The 14713-nt window shown below is 41.3% G+C and overlaps 1 protein-coding gene across 1 annotated transcript in view; it reads right to left on the minus strand.

Annotated features, from left to right (window-relative positions):
• Positions 1–13359: 13359 nt before the first annotated feature.
• The window catches only part of LOC308360974 (putative helicase mov-10-B.1), a gene marked incomplete at its 5' end in the record, with an annotated part of 27764 nt that continues 26410 nt past the window's right edge, over positions 13360–14713 (minus strand). The window contains one exon of the mRNA XM_080833168.1: positions 13360–14713. This exon is cut by the window's right edge and continues 419 nt beyond it.

Consider the following 14713-nt stretch of genomic DNA (forward strand, 5'->3'; position numbering starts at 1 on the left):
GAAGGTTTTTGAAATATTTTGTCGAACCGATCAGAGTTGTATCTGCTATCTGTGTACGATGGACGAACATAAAGGCCATGACACAGTCACAGCTGCAGCAGAACGGACAGAAAAACAGGTCAGTACTGGAGCTACATATGTGTCCGACATTTCTATGAGTGCTTTTATACGTACTAACTGTGAATGTAATACTATAACTACAAGAACATTATCTCACCAGTCTTTAAGTCTGGCTGTTACCGCAATGACTTTGCGCATTAGAGAAAGGAAGAATCAGGAAATGTTTATTAGGTGCAAGGTCCAGTTTTGAGAAAAAACAGTGAAACATTAACCTGTCGGCTTCAAAGTGAACATATTATTACCTCGTAAAATAATGTTCTGTTCTGTTCTTAACACTAAAAGGTCTATATCCCTCGTCCGGGATATTTTTATTTTTTTGTCAAAAAAAATGTTAAGCTCCGCGAGTTTTCGTCTTAGAGACATAAAAAGAACAACCACGGAAACATTGAACCCTTTTCTTTTATAATATATACAGTTCAAAATGTTTAAATAAATAAGCACTTTGTCAGGGGAATAGAACTGATGTGTTGCACTTTTTGGTATCTGAGTGGGGTTTCTGCTGCTAAGGACCCACCCATTAGCAAATGACAGCTATTCATATGATAAGGGGATGGTGATTCAGTGATCTCCATTGGGTCATGGTGTGGCAAGATTCACTGCGGGGGTTTTGGGCCACAAAGACATTCTAGGGCAATTAGGATATGGCCTTTGTCTTTGCGAGAGGTGTCACAGGTTTGTTCACACCAACTCATCAATATGCATATGTAGGGGCACAGATTTAGGAATGGCACAGGACACTCTGAAATTATAAATATGTGGTAGTGAAACAAGACATACTTTCTGAATGCTAAACTAACATGTGTTTAGCCAACACCTATGTTTACAAGGCTTAGAAATAAAAAGTCTTGTGAATAAATCTTTACAATGTGTTTTTGTACAAAGTCTGAGCACCTCTGAAACAAGGTTTTTCCAAGGGTATGTTTACGTTTGATTGAAATTAAACTTTTTTTTACTACATTCCTTTTACTTACATGATATTATTGCTGAGGTCTTCTAGAATAGAATCATATATTCCATTTGTGCATCAATGTTTTTAGTTAAGCAAAATGTACAAAAACATCAAGGCATGTCAGACAATTTAGAAAAGTCTAAAAGGCCTTGGACCTTGGAGTGTTAAGGTTGAGAGCCAGCTTTGCCAAGTGTTTTTGCTGTTAAATACCAGAGCTCCTCTTGAACTTAGCTCATGGCTTTATCCTGATTTTCACTTGAAGATGATAGCGTTTACTTCAATGGTTCACTTCATCTTTTAAAAAGAATAAAATGTATTTAAAGGTTTTTGCTTATAAATGTTGAGTTGCCATGTGTGGTGTTTGATCATCATTGTTGTAAACAATCCACCAATGAAAAGAAGCTGTTTTTTAACCAGAGGCAGTTGGGGCAGACCCAGAGGAGATTCCAGCAGAGAATCCAGGGGAGAGAGAAGGAGCTGCAGGAGCTGAGGAAGGCTGTGGAGACTCTCAAGGTGAGAACTGACCACATAAGATAAAAGCTGGCAATCGCTTGTTATTGTGTTATGACCATTATGCTGCCATCTCTACATGATACAGACCATCACAGAAATACATGGTTTGGCAGAATTTGACCAAGAAGAGCCAGTCACACCAGAGTGAGTTTGCTCCTTCACTTACCTCTGTGTGTCTCCTGTCCCCCTCCTCTTTGTGTGTCTCCTAACAGAGCTCTGCACAGACAGCAGTGGAGGACAGTGAGAGGATCTTCACTGAGATAATCCACTCCATTGAGAGAAGGCGCTCTGAGGTGAAAGAGCTGATCAGAGCTAAGGAGAAGGCTGAGGTGAGTCGAGCTGAAGATCTCCTGAAGCGACTGGAGCAGGAGATTGCTGAGCTGAAGAGGAGAGATGCTGAGATGGAGCAGCTTTCACACACAGAAGATCACATCCATTTCCTCAAGGTAACATAATTTGAAATAAAGCATCCATGTGGGTTTAGAGTAAAAATACATAATTTTTAATTTATATGATGAGGAAATTAAAAAGATTGCAATGTTTTACATGTCTAATATATTCACATACCTGAACACATGAATGCATATACACTAAACCAGCTGAACTCACCCATCATGTCTGCAGCCTTTGGGGAAACACAGACCTGGCTAAATCTTCAGGTGGTCTGCCTCACCTTTTATGTATTTCTCTCTGTAGAATGTCCGGTCAATCAGAGACTCTCCTCGCTCTGAAGACTTACCCAGGATGACCTTCCACCAAAGCTTCTCTTTTGAGGCTGTGAAGGAATCTGGTAATAGAATGGAGGACTACTTCCTCAGACAGGGAGAGTACTTCCTCGGGCAGGAAGTAGTCATGATATCTGCAGCAGGTAGATACAAATGTAGAATTGACTAAATAATGAGTTACTAATTTCACTGTTTAAGAAGACGAGGTTAACTCCCACTTAATTTTGATGTATTTTTATGGATCTCTCAACAGTAACGAATATCAAGATCATCCAGTCTTCAGAATGTGAGTCTCTCTCGCTCTCTCTTTCTCTCCCTCTCTCTCTCTCTCTCTCTCTCTCTCTGTCTTTCACACACGCGCACACACACACACACACACACACACACACACACACACACACACACACACACACACACACACAGAGTATAGTTTTTAATAGTTATTAGAACTCCACCATCACTTTCATAGTTATTACACTGATCAGTATTGTAGCCCTCTGAGTTCTAGTTTGCTGAAGCCGTCTGATGAAGTATGTTGTTTTTTAATTTCATGTGTCTGTATTAGCATTTACACGTGACATTTCTGTCACGGACAATTTGCCGTGTGGTGGCATGTGTGGTCACACAGCTAAGCATGAAACTATCTCTAAGTGGCAGTGAGACAAGAAAGAGGAAAAGGAAGGATGACAAGTTTAGGGAGAAATGACCTAAGGTAACAAAATATTTCCAATCAAGAATTCGTCCGTGGAAGTGGAAGAAATGTCTGATAATGTTTCAAGTTCATCTGAAAATGTTTCAAGTGCTGCTGAGCCAAGTTTAGCTAATGCTAGCAGCTACTACAGCACCAACTAGCCCTGCCTGCTTTGCTTCTACAAACGGTGAGTCATCGTGTAGCACAGCTCATAGTCTTATATAGATGTCTATGCCACAGCTGCCCATATCAGGGACACTGACACCTGCACTGACGAATCGCATGATACTGCCATGGTCATTATCACTGCTCAACCACAGCTGGATGATAACGAGAGCAGTGATGTCACTAACGCGAGTAACAGCAATGGCATACAGGGATCAGTGAAGACCCAGAATTATGGCGTGACAAATCAGATAGAGAGAGAATTGAAATAGTTAAAACAGGACCTGCACATATTTGGAACTTTAATTTGAAAACATTCATCAGAAGTATAAATAATTAATCAAATGTAACAAGTTACATTATTTTGATAAGGTAATCAGAAAGTAACACTACTATTACACTGCACTCAAAACCTCATCATTCAAATAATTTACAATTGTTTAGTTGTTAAAGTCAACTGTTCACAATAAATGTCAGTTTCACACAACATTGTTCATGTCGGACTACCGCCCCTGAGTGTCTCTCTGTGTTGGGATCCCAGATGTTGATCCTGAGCCTCCAGACAGAAGTACACACAGTGATGAGACGCTACCACCATCAAGTAAGTTATTACTATTAGTTTACCACAGAACATTTAGCATAGAGTTGTCTTGAAGCATAGAGCTGAATTTCATATTTGACTGTATTATTTTTGGTATTACAATACGTACTAAGCAATGCAACACTGAACTATGATAAAATAGAGGATACAGCAACACGTGCATTTTGCAATGCTTCAAATTGTTTGTGATTGTAAAAAAAAAACTGTAAAGGAAAAATGTCTTAATCAACAACTACATTTGAAGATGCACATTTCAAAGCAAATGCTGTTCTGTACCACTTCTGTATCAGAATTAGAATCAGAATCAGAATCAGACATTTTTCCTTTACAGTTTTTTTTACAATCACAAACAATATAAAGCATTGCTAATATATAGTATAGTATAGTATAGTATAGTATAGTATAGTATAGTATAGTATAGTATAGTATAGTAGAGTATAGTATAGTATAGTAGAGTAGAGTAGAGTATAGTATAGTATAGTATAGTAGTATAGTATAGTATAGTATAGCATAGCATAGCATAGCATAGCATAGTAGAGTAGAGTAGAGTAGAGTGTAGTGTAGTGTAGTGTAGTGTAGTGTAGCGTAGCGTAGCGTAGCGTAGCATAGCATAGCATAGCATAGCATAGCATAGCATAGCATAGCATAGCATAGTATAGTATAGTTGGTAACCAGGCTGCAAACAAACGACACAAAGCATAAAACTGAACACAATTTCTGCAAACAATGAGAATCATCTGTCTTATTTCAAGTGTATTCATTTTTCTGTCGAATACTGCATCTTACCATGAACAATGATCTAAATGTTGTCCAGTTTTGAAGTGAACTGTTTTGAGCTGAGTATCTAAATGTCTGCAAAATTGCTGTAGTTACACAGAGTGTTACTGGTGGTGAACATTGACTGAAACAGGTATCCATGAATTTAGGAAGGAGTGGTCATTGAATACATTTTGTATCAAAGCAATGAAAAGTATCCAAAGTTTAGCTCCCTTGTGAATGTGTTTAGTGTTTTGAAAAAGTGTTCATGGTATCAGAATCAGAATCAGAATTATTTTAATGGCCAAGTATATTCACACATACAGGAAATTAACTTGGTGAGGTCGGTGCATAGGACATAACACATAACAAAACAACAAAATAGCATAAACAAGAACAAAAGACAAATGTTTTACAAGATAATAATACATGTTTTGGGCACATGAAGGGCAAGTTGCAGTGAATTGGGATATGTAAACCCAGAGTCAGTGTGATGCAGGGGGCTTGTTTGTGAGCCCCACTGCCATGGGGGAAAAACTGTTTTGGTCTTTATAGCCCGGAACCTTCTGCCAGATGGGAGTCTCTGAAATAGGTGGTGACAAGGATGTGAAGGATCAGCGATGATCTTCCCTGCTTTCTAGCTGGTCCTTGAGTGGAACAGGTCTAGGAGAGACGGCAGGTCGCAGCCGATGACCTTCTCTGCTGATTGAATGATCCGCTGCAGTCGGCTTTTTTCCTTTGCAGTAGAGGCAGCAAACCAGATGGTTATTGATGTAGTGAGGATGGATTCAATGATGGCTGTGTAAAACTCCACCATCACTTTCATCGGCATGTTGAATTTCTTTAGCTGCCGAAGGAAGAACATCCTCTGCTGGGTAGGGTTGGGTACCGAGAACCGGTTCCAATATAGCACCGGTTCCGATACAACCGGTACATACCCGGACCAAAATGTCACACCTAAAAATGCAACGTTTGTTGGGGGGGACAACTTTATGGTAGGGGGGGGGGACACGTCTATGCTCGCAGAAGCTGATGTATGACATCACAGCATCTGTATATTCATCCAGACTGCTGGAAGAAGTTCTAAAAAGGTCCCAGTCTGTGTCATCCAGGCAGTCCCGCAGCTCCTCCACAGCTTCTCTGCTGTTCCAGTTTTTTGTAGTCCGCACAGCAGGTTAAGACATTTTAAGTTTTTGTCTGTTAGATCAGATGAATAAGAGTGTGGTCGGATAGCCCCAGAGCAGCGCGTGAAACTGCATGATAAGCCCTGCTGATGGTGCTGTAGCAGTGGTCCAAAGTATTCTCCTCCCTGGTCGGGCATTTGACTAACTGTTTGTATTTCGGGAGTTCGTGAGTGAGGTTGCCCTTATTAAAATCTCCAATGACAATAACCGGAGAATATGTATTCTCTCTCCTACTCTCCACTCCTAATATCTGATCAGTGAGTTGACGGTGAGCCTCTCGCACGTCAGCTTGCGGTGGGATGTAAACTCCAGCTAGAATAAAAGAAGTGACTTCACAGGGAGAGTAAAACGGTCTGCAGGTGATAAAAAATGATTCCAAGTCGGGAGAACAGGATTGTAAGATCACTTTCACTTTCACGTCACTGCACCAGCACTGGTTTATATAGAAACAAATACCACTATTGACACACTATTGTGAAAATTATTGTAGAAATCTTGGTCTAAATGAGATAATGAATTTATTTATTAATTTATTAATCTATTTATGAATGCCCTTCTGGCTCAGTTTAATGGGCTGTAATGTGATGTTTTCTCTCTCAGTGTCTGAAGTCCAGGCTGTTTTACCTGATCCAGTGACCAGAGAGGAGTTCTCACAGTGTAAGCTGGACATAAAGACATGCAAGCTATCACACACACACACACACACACACACACACACACACACACTCATGCACACACAGGGATACACACACGTGCATAGAATCATGATCAAATTAGCAAACCCACATATGAACTCAAACATTCATGTAAACATGTATAACGTCATACACAGTGACACACACATACACACACACACACACACACACACTCCGTGCAAATACAAAGGTCTTGTGGCAGAAGGGGACAGAGGGGGGACAATCAGAATCATGGCAGATTAAATCATTCACTTATCAAGATGAGCATGCTAGCATACACGTTTTAAATGAACACGATACATACAAACAAAACATGGTAAATACATGATACATACTGTAGCAGCAATTTCTATTTTACTGCCACTGGTGGTGGCTGAGTTGGATTTAGGTTCTGACGCGTGTAGAAAAGATGAATAGGTGAGTCCAGTTGGTCCTTTTGACCGTTTATTGCAGAAAGGTGAATTACAAGTTGGTGGGAATAAAATTAAACGACATTTAACGATACAAACGTCCTGGCACACGGTCAAACAACTGTTGCCTTCCTCAGCCACGTCCATATGCTCTGGCTGCTGGCTCTTAAGGCCTTTCCCCCTTGGGCTCCACCTTCAGCCTCTCAGGTCAAGTTCAGGTGTCCTCTAGATTGGGGTAAAAACACCTACGGCCATAGTGTCACTCACTCATTCTTACATACACACACATGCACGTACTCATAAAGAAAGATAGCATAAGAATCAACATAAAGGTTTTTGGCTCCTACACATACAAAATTGATAGTGGATAAGGTGGAGAGAGATCATTCAAGTATTGTAGAATCGCTTATTGAGTATACTGTGTGTGTGTGTGTGGGTGTGTAGACCAGCTTAGTGGGTATACAGTGTAATCGTAAGGTTACTATTGCAAGCAGGCACGTGCACAGATTGACCCCAAGTGGTGCTCAAGCACCAGCCCTTGTGCCCTGGTTGAGAAAAAGTGCCCTTTTTTGCTGGAGACCAATTTTTTTTTCATTCATCAATATTTTTTTAATACAAATTAGTCTCTCGTCATCAATTTCCCCAAATGTGTTTTGATATCTGATGGGGCATTTATTTGAGTTCTTGTGAGAATTTCGCCCCGACATGCTCCGCGGCATAGACATAGAATAAGTATTCTTTGACTATGATCTGCGGTGCTCACAAGCCCCCTCCACGCCCCTCCCTCCTCATCCCCCACATCAGTGTTGAGCGGCAGGCCAACCGGTGCAGCCTGACCTGCATCAGACAAACAGGTAATGACGGTGTTTGTGCAATCCCCCGATGTTGTTTGTTATAAATTAACAACAACATAAGTGCCTCTACGTCTGAAAACCGGACTGGTCCGACGTTTCCTAAAAAAATAAACAGACAACTTACTTGATTTGAAAGCATTGTCCAGCTGTTTACTGACGTTTGTCAGGTTTAATGACATTATTTGTCTGAAAGTGCATATTTTGTGTTGTATAAATGCCGTTTAGACAATTTCGAAAGTATGTTGAATTTATGTTTATAAATGTCACGAGAATTCACAGCTAGAAAATAGCAGGTAAACTATGCTAGCTCTCGGTGTCATGCTATCCTTGTCCCTCATTGTTTAACGTGATATTTGTGTATCTCTTCGTTTTGCCTGTTTTACAACGATCAAACGTGTATGAGTAATTGCAGATGGTGAAAAAGAGTAAAATAAGGGAAGTGTAAGCTAGCTGTCTAATCCTGCCTAGAGGGAACACAGGCTGAGAACAGCATACTAAGTGTAATGCTGCTTATGCTTTAACCTTCAGAAAACAGTTAAATTATTATACACAACATTGATTTATCTAATTTACAAAATTTGCAGCATAATGCCAAAAAAGACAGACTCAAGAAGCAGATGGACAGTGAACTGCAGCAAGCAGCTCAGAGTAGCCGTACCCATTTAACTTGGATCAGGATCAAGGAGCCAATCAAATGAGGGAGAATCAGTTACCCTACCTGGTCCAGAGGAGCCCAAGTTCAGATTCGATGCACAAGCATGGTGAGGTGGACCAATTACAGAAAAAAGGCACTCCAGACATCATTTGATGTATCAGACATTAAGGGAGTGGAAGCCAATGAGCGAGAGAGATTTAATTTAAGTAATAATTTTGGTGATGGGCGCCCTTCTTTTTTTTTTTGAGCACCTGCCCCCCAAAATGTCTGTGCACGTGCCTGATTGCAAGGGTAAGTAGAGTAATGGAAAAGAAAACTATGTAGATGGTGGCTGATATTTACATTCCAGGTCAAAGTTGCTAGCACAGAGTATGGGGTAGAATAAGTGCATGAGTGTGTGGTGGGGGTAAGTGGACCTAGGCCGATGGTTTCTACAAGTAGATCAGGTGGAGAGACTACAGCAGCATCTCAGTGCGAAGAAAGTCTAGTTCATAGTCGAGTTCGGCTGCCAATATGCGTAAATGTACTTAATGAATATGGTGATCAGAATCAGAATCAGAATTGGGTTTATTGCCAAGTAGGTTTACACTTACCTGGAAATTGTTCTGGTGAGTAGGTGCATACAGTAAACATAAGAGTATACAAACACAATAAGTGCTACACATAACATAAGATATGTCACAATACGTACTACACATAAGAACAAAGAGAACACAATACATAAGATACAAAATATAAACAATGTATATAGGGAAGTGGAAAGTGAAAAGTGGAGTGCAAAATGCAATATGGATGTTCAATGTGCGATGTGAAATGTAGTGTGTGTTAATTTTACACAGACTTGAGGTGGGGGGGCGGGAGAAGAGTCCAAGTCCAAGTCAGGTGGGGGTCTCGGGCCTTGTTAACGAGGCCAACTGCAGCTGGGAAAAAGCTGGTTTTGTGGCGTGAGGTTTTGGTCCTGATGGACCGTATCCTCTTGCAGGAGGGAAGTACCTTGAAGAGTTTATGACCCGGGTGGGAGGGGTCGGCAACAATCTAACCTGCCCACCTCAGTGTCCTAGATGACGAGCACTGTTTCCATTTGTGAGCAAAGGTCACGCTATAAGAGGCTATGGTTTGTTAAGACAAATTTGATATACAGAAAGAGAGATTCATTTATGGCCACTTTATCAGCATCAGTATTAGCATAGTATGATATAGAAGGAGAGGGAGAGGATGCCCTCACACACACCCACACACACACACACACACACTCATAGTATGTTATAGAGCAGGGGTGGGCAATTATTTTCCCCAGGGGGCCAAATGAGCAACTGAAAATATTTTGGAGGGCCGGGCCAAAATACCGAACTCAATTATGCATAATAAGAGTAAGAGTGTATGTTATTATTTGGCAATTCAAATGTGATGTTAGCTTTCAAAAATATAATTAATCAAATTGAATTTCCAAAATGATAAACAAAACAACACAACATTTGACTCATTTTCATTCACATTAATAACAAAGGGCATTTTGAGTTTCATATTCTTATGAAACAAGTATTTTCTTAGCTTTCTAAAGACATCACATCATCTTTGTAGCCAAAATAAACTAAAGTCACTGATCTGTGTAACTGTGTAAAGAAAATTGTCCCAGTTTTGTTGCCTTTTTGATTTTATATGCCTACATCAGTGGTCCCCAAACTTTTTAGGCCTAAGACCACCAACCTTTGCCTTGGTGAAGGCAAGATCTACCTATTGAGGCGTTGAGTAAAAAAGACTGTCCAGACTCCAAACTGTACTTACAGCTTATCTTTGTATTAGGCCTTGTTGTAATTTAATTAAATCAAACACTTTGGTCCAGCTTTCAAATTGATGTGTCCAAGAACACATTTAACCAGGGGTTCTCAATTATATCAATTATCAATCCATCTCAAACTATAATTTTTCTAAATTATTTCCACAGCCCATATAGAACCACAGACAGCAATTATTTTATTAGTTAAACGCTGAAACTATGTGTCAGATTTCATCTTCATATCCAATTTGAAATCTCTGTCTGTCTGCAATACCGCTTGCGGCCACTACGCAACTTTGGCGCTCTCAAACTTGCCATGCATACACAGTAATAGAAAGCGCACGCAGCATCTACCGTTTGGGCAAACCAACAGGTGTTTTTCGCCTGGAAGTCTCTAGATATCTGGCACCTTATTCAATTTCAGGTTCAATTTCAACACTTCAGCTGTGTTCAGAGATATTTTCTGACTATGGTATTCCGAAGTCCTTAAGAAAACAGTTTGAAAATGAAAATGATTTTTTTGTAAAAAAAAAATAAAAAATTCGAATTATCATGTAATCTTTCGCGGGCCGGTCAGAATCACCCGGAGGGCCGTATTTGGCCCGCGGGCCGTACAATGCCCAGGTATGTTATAGAGGGAGGGGGAGAGGCTGCCCAGCAAGGTGTTTGCAAACACATTTAAACATTCATGCTTTTGGAGGTTTGAATAGAGACATACCTGAACACACACACACACACACTCAGTATCTCTCATATCTACAAAGGAATCTCTTTACACACTCTGTATTTCTCTCTCTCTCTCTCTCTCTCTCTCACTGGAATACTTTCACACTCCTATAAACGAAGGACTCATCTCATGCAAAGGAATCAAATGAAACAAACCCAAATACTTACACACACTCAACATCCTCTATTCATACAAAGGACTCCCTTCAGACAAACACACACACACACACACACTCAGACACACACACACACACTCAACATCCTCTATTAAACACACACTGTCTTTCCCACACACACACACACACACACACACACACACACACACACACACACACACACACACACTCAGACATAACCACGCTCACTTTTGAATACAGACATTCACACATGTACACCTGCACTAACATGTACAGAATCACACACACACACAAAAACAAATCTCACTTATATGTGAAACATTCTCTCAGAGAGGAAATCAGAGAAATAAATCCCATCCCCCACACGCAAGGAATCATATCAAACAACCACACACCAAAACACACACACACACACACACACACTCCTAACACATATAAAGACCTAACTTTGTCCTGTCTTGTCCTTCATCAGACTACTGTGACTTCACACTGGATCCAAACACAGCATACAGACAACTCCATCTGTCTGAGGGGAACAGGAGGGTGGAGATGAGAGCGGTCCCGATGAGACCTCCGCCGAGAGGAGGCCCGATGAGAGCGGTCCACTCAGATCCTGGTCATCCAGAGAGATTTGATGAGTATCCTCAGGTGCTGTGTAGAGAGGGCTTTTCTGGACGCTGCTACTGGGAGGTTGAGAGGAATGGGAGGGTTGATATATCAGTCTCATATAAAAGCATCAGCAGGAGAGCAGAGGATCATGAGTGGGGGTTTGGATATAATGCTAAGTCCTGGAGTCTGGACCTCACCACTAGCGGCAGCATCTCCTCTTTCAGACACAATGATGAAGAGACTGATCTCCCTCTAGTGCGCAGCTCCAGAATTGGAGTGTATGTGGATCACAGGGCAGGAACTCTGGCCTTCTACAGCATCTCTGACACAATGACCCTCCTGCACAGAGTCCAGACCACATTCACTCACGCACTCTACCCTGGGTTTGGGTTTGATTTTTGGCCTTCTGCATCACTGAAGCTGCTGTGACTGAAATATATAGATGCTGAATCCAGACTTCACCCAGCCTCTCTACCCTGGGTTTAGGATTAGACATTAGATCACCTGTGAAACTGTTGTGACCCTGGGGTAGAGCACTGGGGTGACCCCACGTATTGGCAGGTGTACCACCCTGGTGTGGTGGTGGTCTGGGAAGAAAACAATGCTCTGCAGACCACATCTGAGGCCAAACTTAGAATTTATTTACAACCCAAAGTATTAAAGATAAATAAAAATAAAAGTTTGGAGATAATGATCAGTCCTGAAGTCTGGCCCTCAGCAGCAGCAGCAGCTCTTGTATCTATCATAATAATAATCACACTACACTCCCTCTAGTGGCCAGCTCCAGAACAGGAGTGTGTGTGTAATGAGACCAGTTTGATTTGAAATGTTTCTGGTGTAGAAAAATTAATAAAGAGTTATAGACTAGCATTGAATATACTCTTTTTCTTGCTGTGTGTGTGTGTGTGTGTGTGTCAGTGATGTATATAGTAGGTATTTTTGTTAAATGTATTGAAATTCCCTTGTCTGGGCAAAATGAAAAGTCATTGTGGACCTTCTCGAAATACAGTGGTGTGATGAACATGGAGCAGTTTTGGAAAAACAAGTGTCATGTAAGGTCAAGCCGAGAGGCCTGTTTTTAGAGACGAGTGTCATGTAAGGTCAAGCAGAGAGGCCAGTGTGTATAGACCAGTGTCATGTAAGGTCAAGCAGAGAGGCCAGTGTGTATAGACGAGTGTCATGTAAGGTCAAGCAGAGAGGCCTGTGTGTAGAGACGAGTGTCATGTAAGGTCAAGCAGAGAGGCCTGTGTGTAGAGACCAGTGTCATGTAAGGTCAAGCTGAGAGGCCTGTTTTTAGAGACGAGTGTCATGTAAGGTCAAGCAGAGAGGCCTGTTTTTAGAGACCAGTGTCATGTAAGGTCAAGCAGAGAGGCCTGTGTGTAGAGACCAGTGTCATGTAAGGTCAAGCAGAGAGGCCTGTTTTTAGAGATGAGTGTCACACACACACAAACACACACACACACACACACACACACACACACACACACACACACACACGCACACAAACACACACACACACACACACATACACACACACACACACACACACACACACACACACACACGCACACGCACACGCACACGCACACGCACACGCACACACACACACTTTCCTGTCTGTCATGTGACCAGTGTAGTACTGATTGGACCTGGTACAAACCAAAGGTTTTTATTGCACAGAAATGCAGTTACAGAAAAATACTCTAAAGTGCTTCAGAAGTATCCCTGAGATGGGTACAGATCATTGGGGGGGTGGACACAAGCAGAGGATCAGAATTACAGAGTTACAGTGGTAGAGACCATATGAATCAGACAGACAGAGTTACAGTGGTAGAGACCATATGAATCAGAGGTCATGAAGACACTGGGCTGATCCAGGATCAGACAGACATAGTTACAGTGGTAGAGACCATATGAGTCAGAGGACGAGAAGACACTGGGCTATTCCAGGAGGTGCCGACTGGAAATGGCATCATGGGTTTTGGTAAAACTTTGGAATCTGGAAGACTGTTGGTGTGTGTGTGTGTGTGTGTGTGTGTGTGTGTGTGTGTGTGTGTGTTTGAACTTGAACTGGAGCCAATGAAATAAAATGTAGCAACACCTGCTGAGAAAACTAAATCTAGCAGCATGGCTGGTTTACCGCTGGTTCATGCTGGAAGACCAATCCACTCTAGTGTAACCTTGGTAACCAATCCACTCTAGTGTAACCTTGGTAACCAATCCACCCTACTGTAAGCATGGTAACCAATCCACTCTTCTGTACCCTTTGTGATGTCGTTACTGTTGTGTGTCTGTCTGGAAGAACAGGTTACGGTGCAAACCCATGACTGCATTACGATAAGCTCCCAACGCATTGAGTGGGCATGTTGTAGCGTGTGGAAATAGCATAACAGACTGGACTAGTGAGCTAGTTAGCAGGCTAGCCAGCTAGTAGGATATCTAGTCACTTGTCGTTATATCAAAACTGTCATTCTGTTCAAATTAAATATACTAAATACCAGGAACAACAACAAGCCCTTACAAGGCCATCCAAGCCTTTCTTTTTAGCAAATTAAACGTTGCCACAGTCCTGCAATTTTCAAACCTTCAGAAAAAGCACCAAACAATCTGATCGGCCGCTGCCGGGCAAAATTGCACCTAATTTTCATAGGATTCAACTTTTTCCACCTTTTTTCGCTTGCTTCGCCCAAAAACGGTGGTCTACATCACAATGGATTGCCTCCCGTTGAAATGCATGGGATTTAGAATTGCGCTTCGCACGCTATCCTGTCAAGGGCTTGCACCGTTTCACCAGTTAGATGGTCTGTTTCTGTCTGTGTGTCTTAGACATGTACAGCATCTTTGGGGCTAAAAACATATTTATTTATATTTATATTTGACATTTTCACACCTTTGAGGAAATTCATTATAAATTAATTAATGTCATCGTGTCCACTATAGACAATCGATTTCTTATCAGCTTTACTTCATATTAAAAATAATCATCTTTAACTTATTTTAAAATATTTTCAGATCCAAAAACAAAAAGATTCATATAAATGATGAATTATAAATATAAAGCTCTCTTCATGACATCACCCCCTCCAAAGCAAAGTGTGTATAGAGCATGAGTGTGAGCATGTGTGTGAGCACGTGTGTGAATACTG

Source organism: Sprattus sprattus, assembly GCF_963457725.1.
Source record: "Sprattus sprattus genome assembly, chromosome: 2".
NCBI classification, from domain to species: Eukaryota; Metazoa; Chordata; class Actinopteri; order Clupeiformes; family Clupeidae; genus Sprattus; species Sprattus sprattus.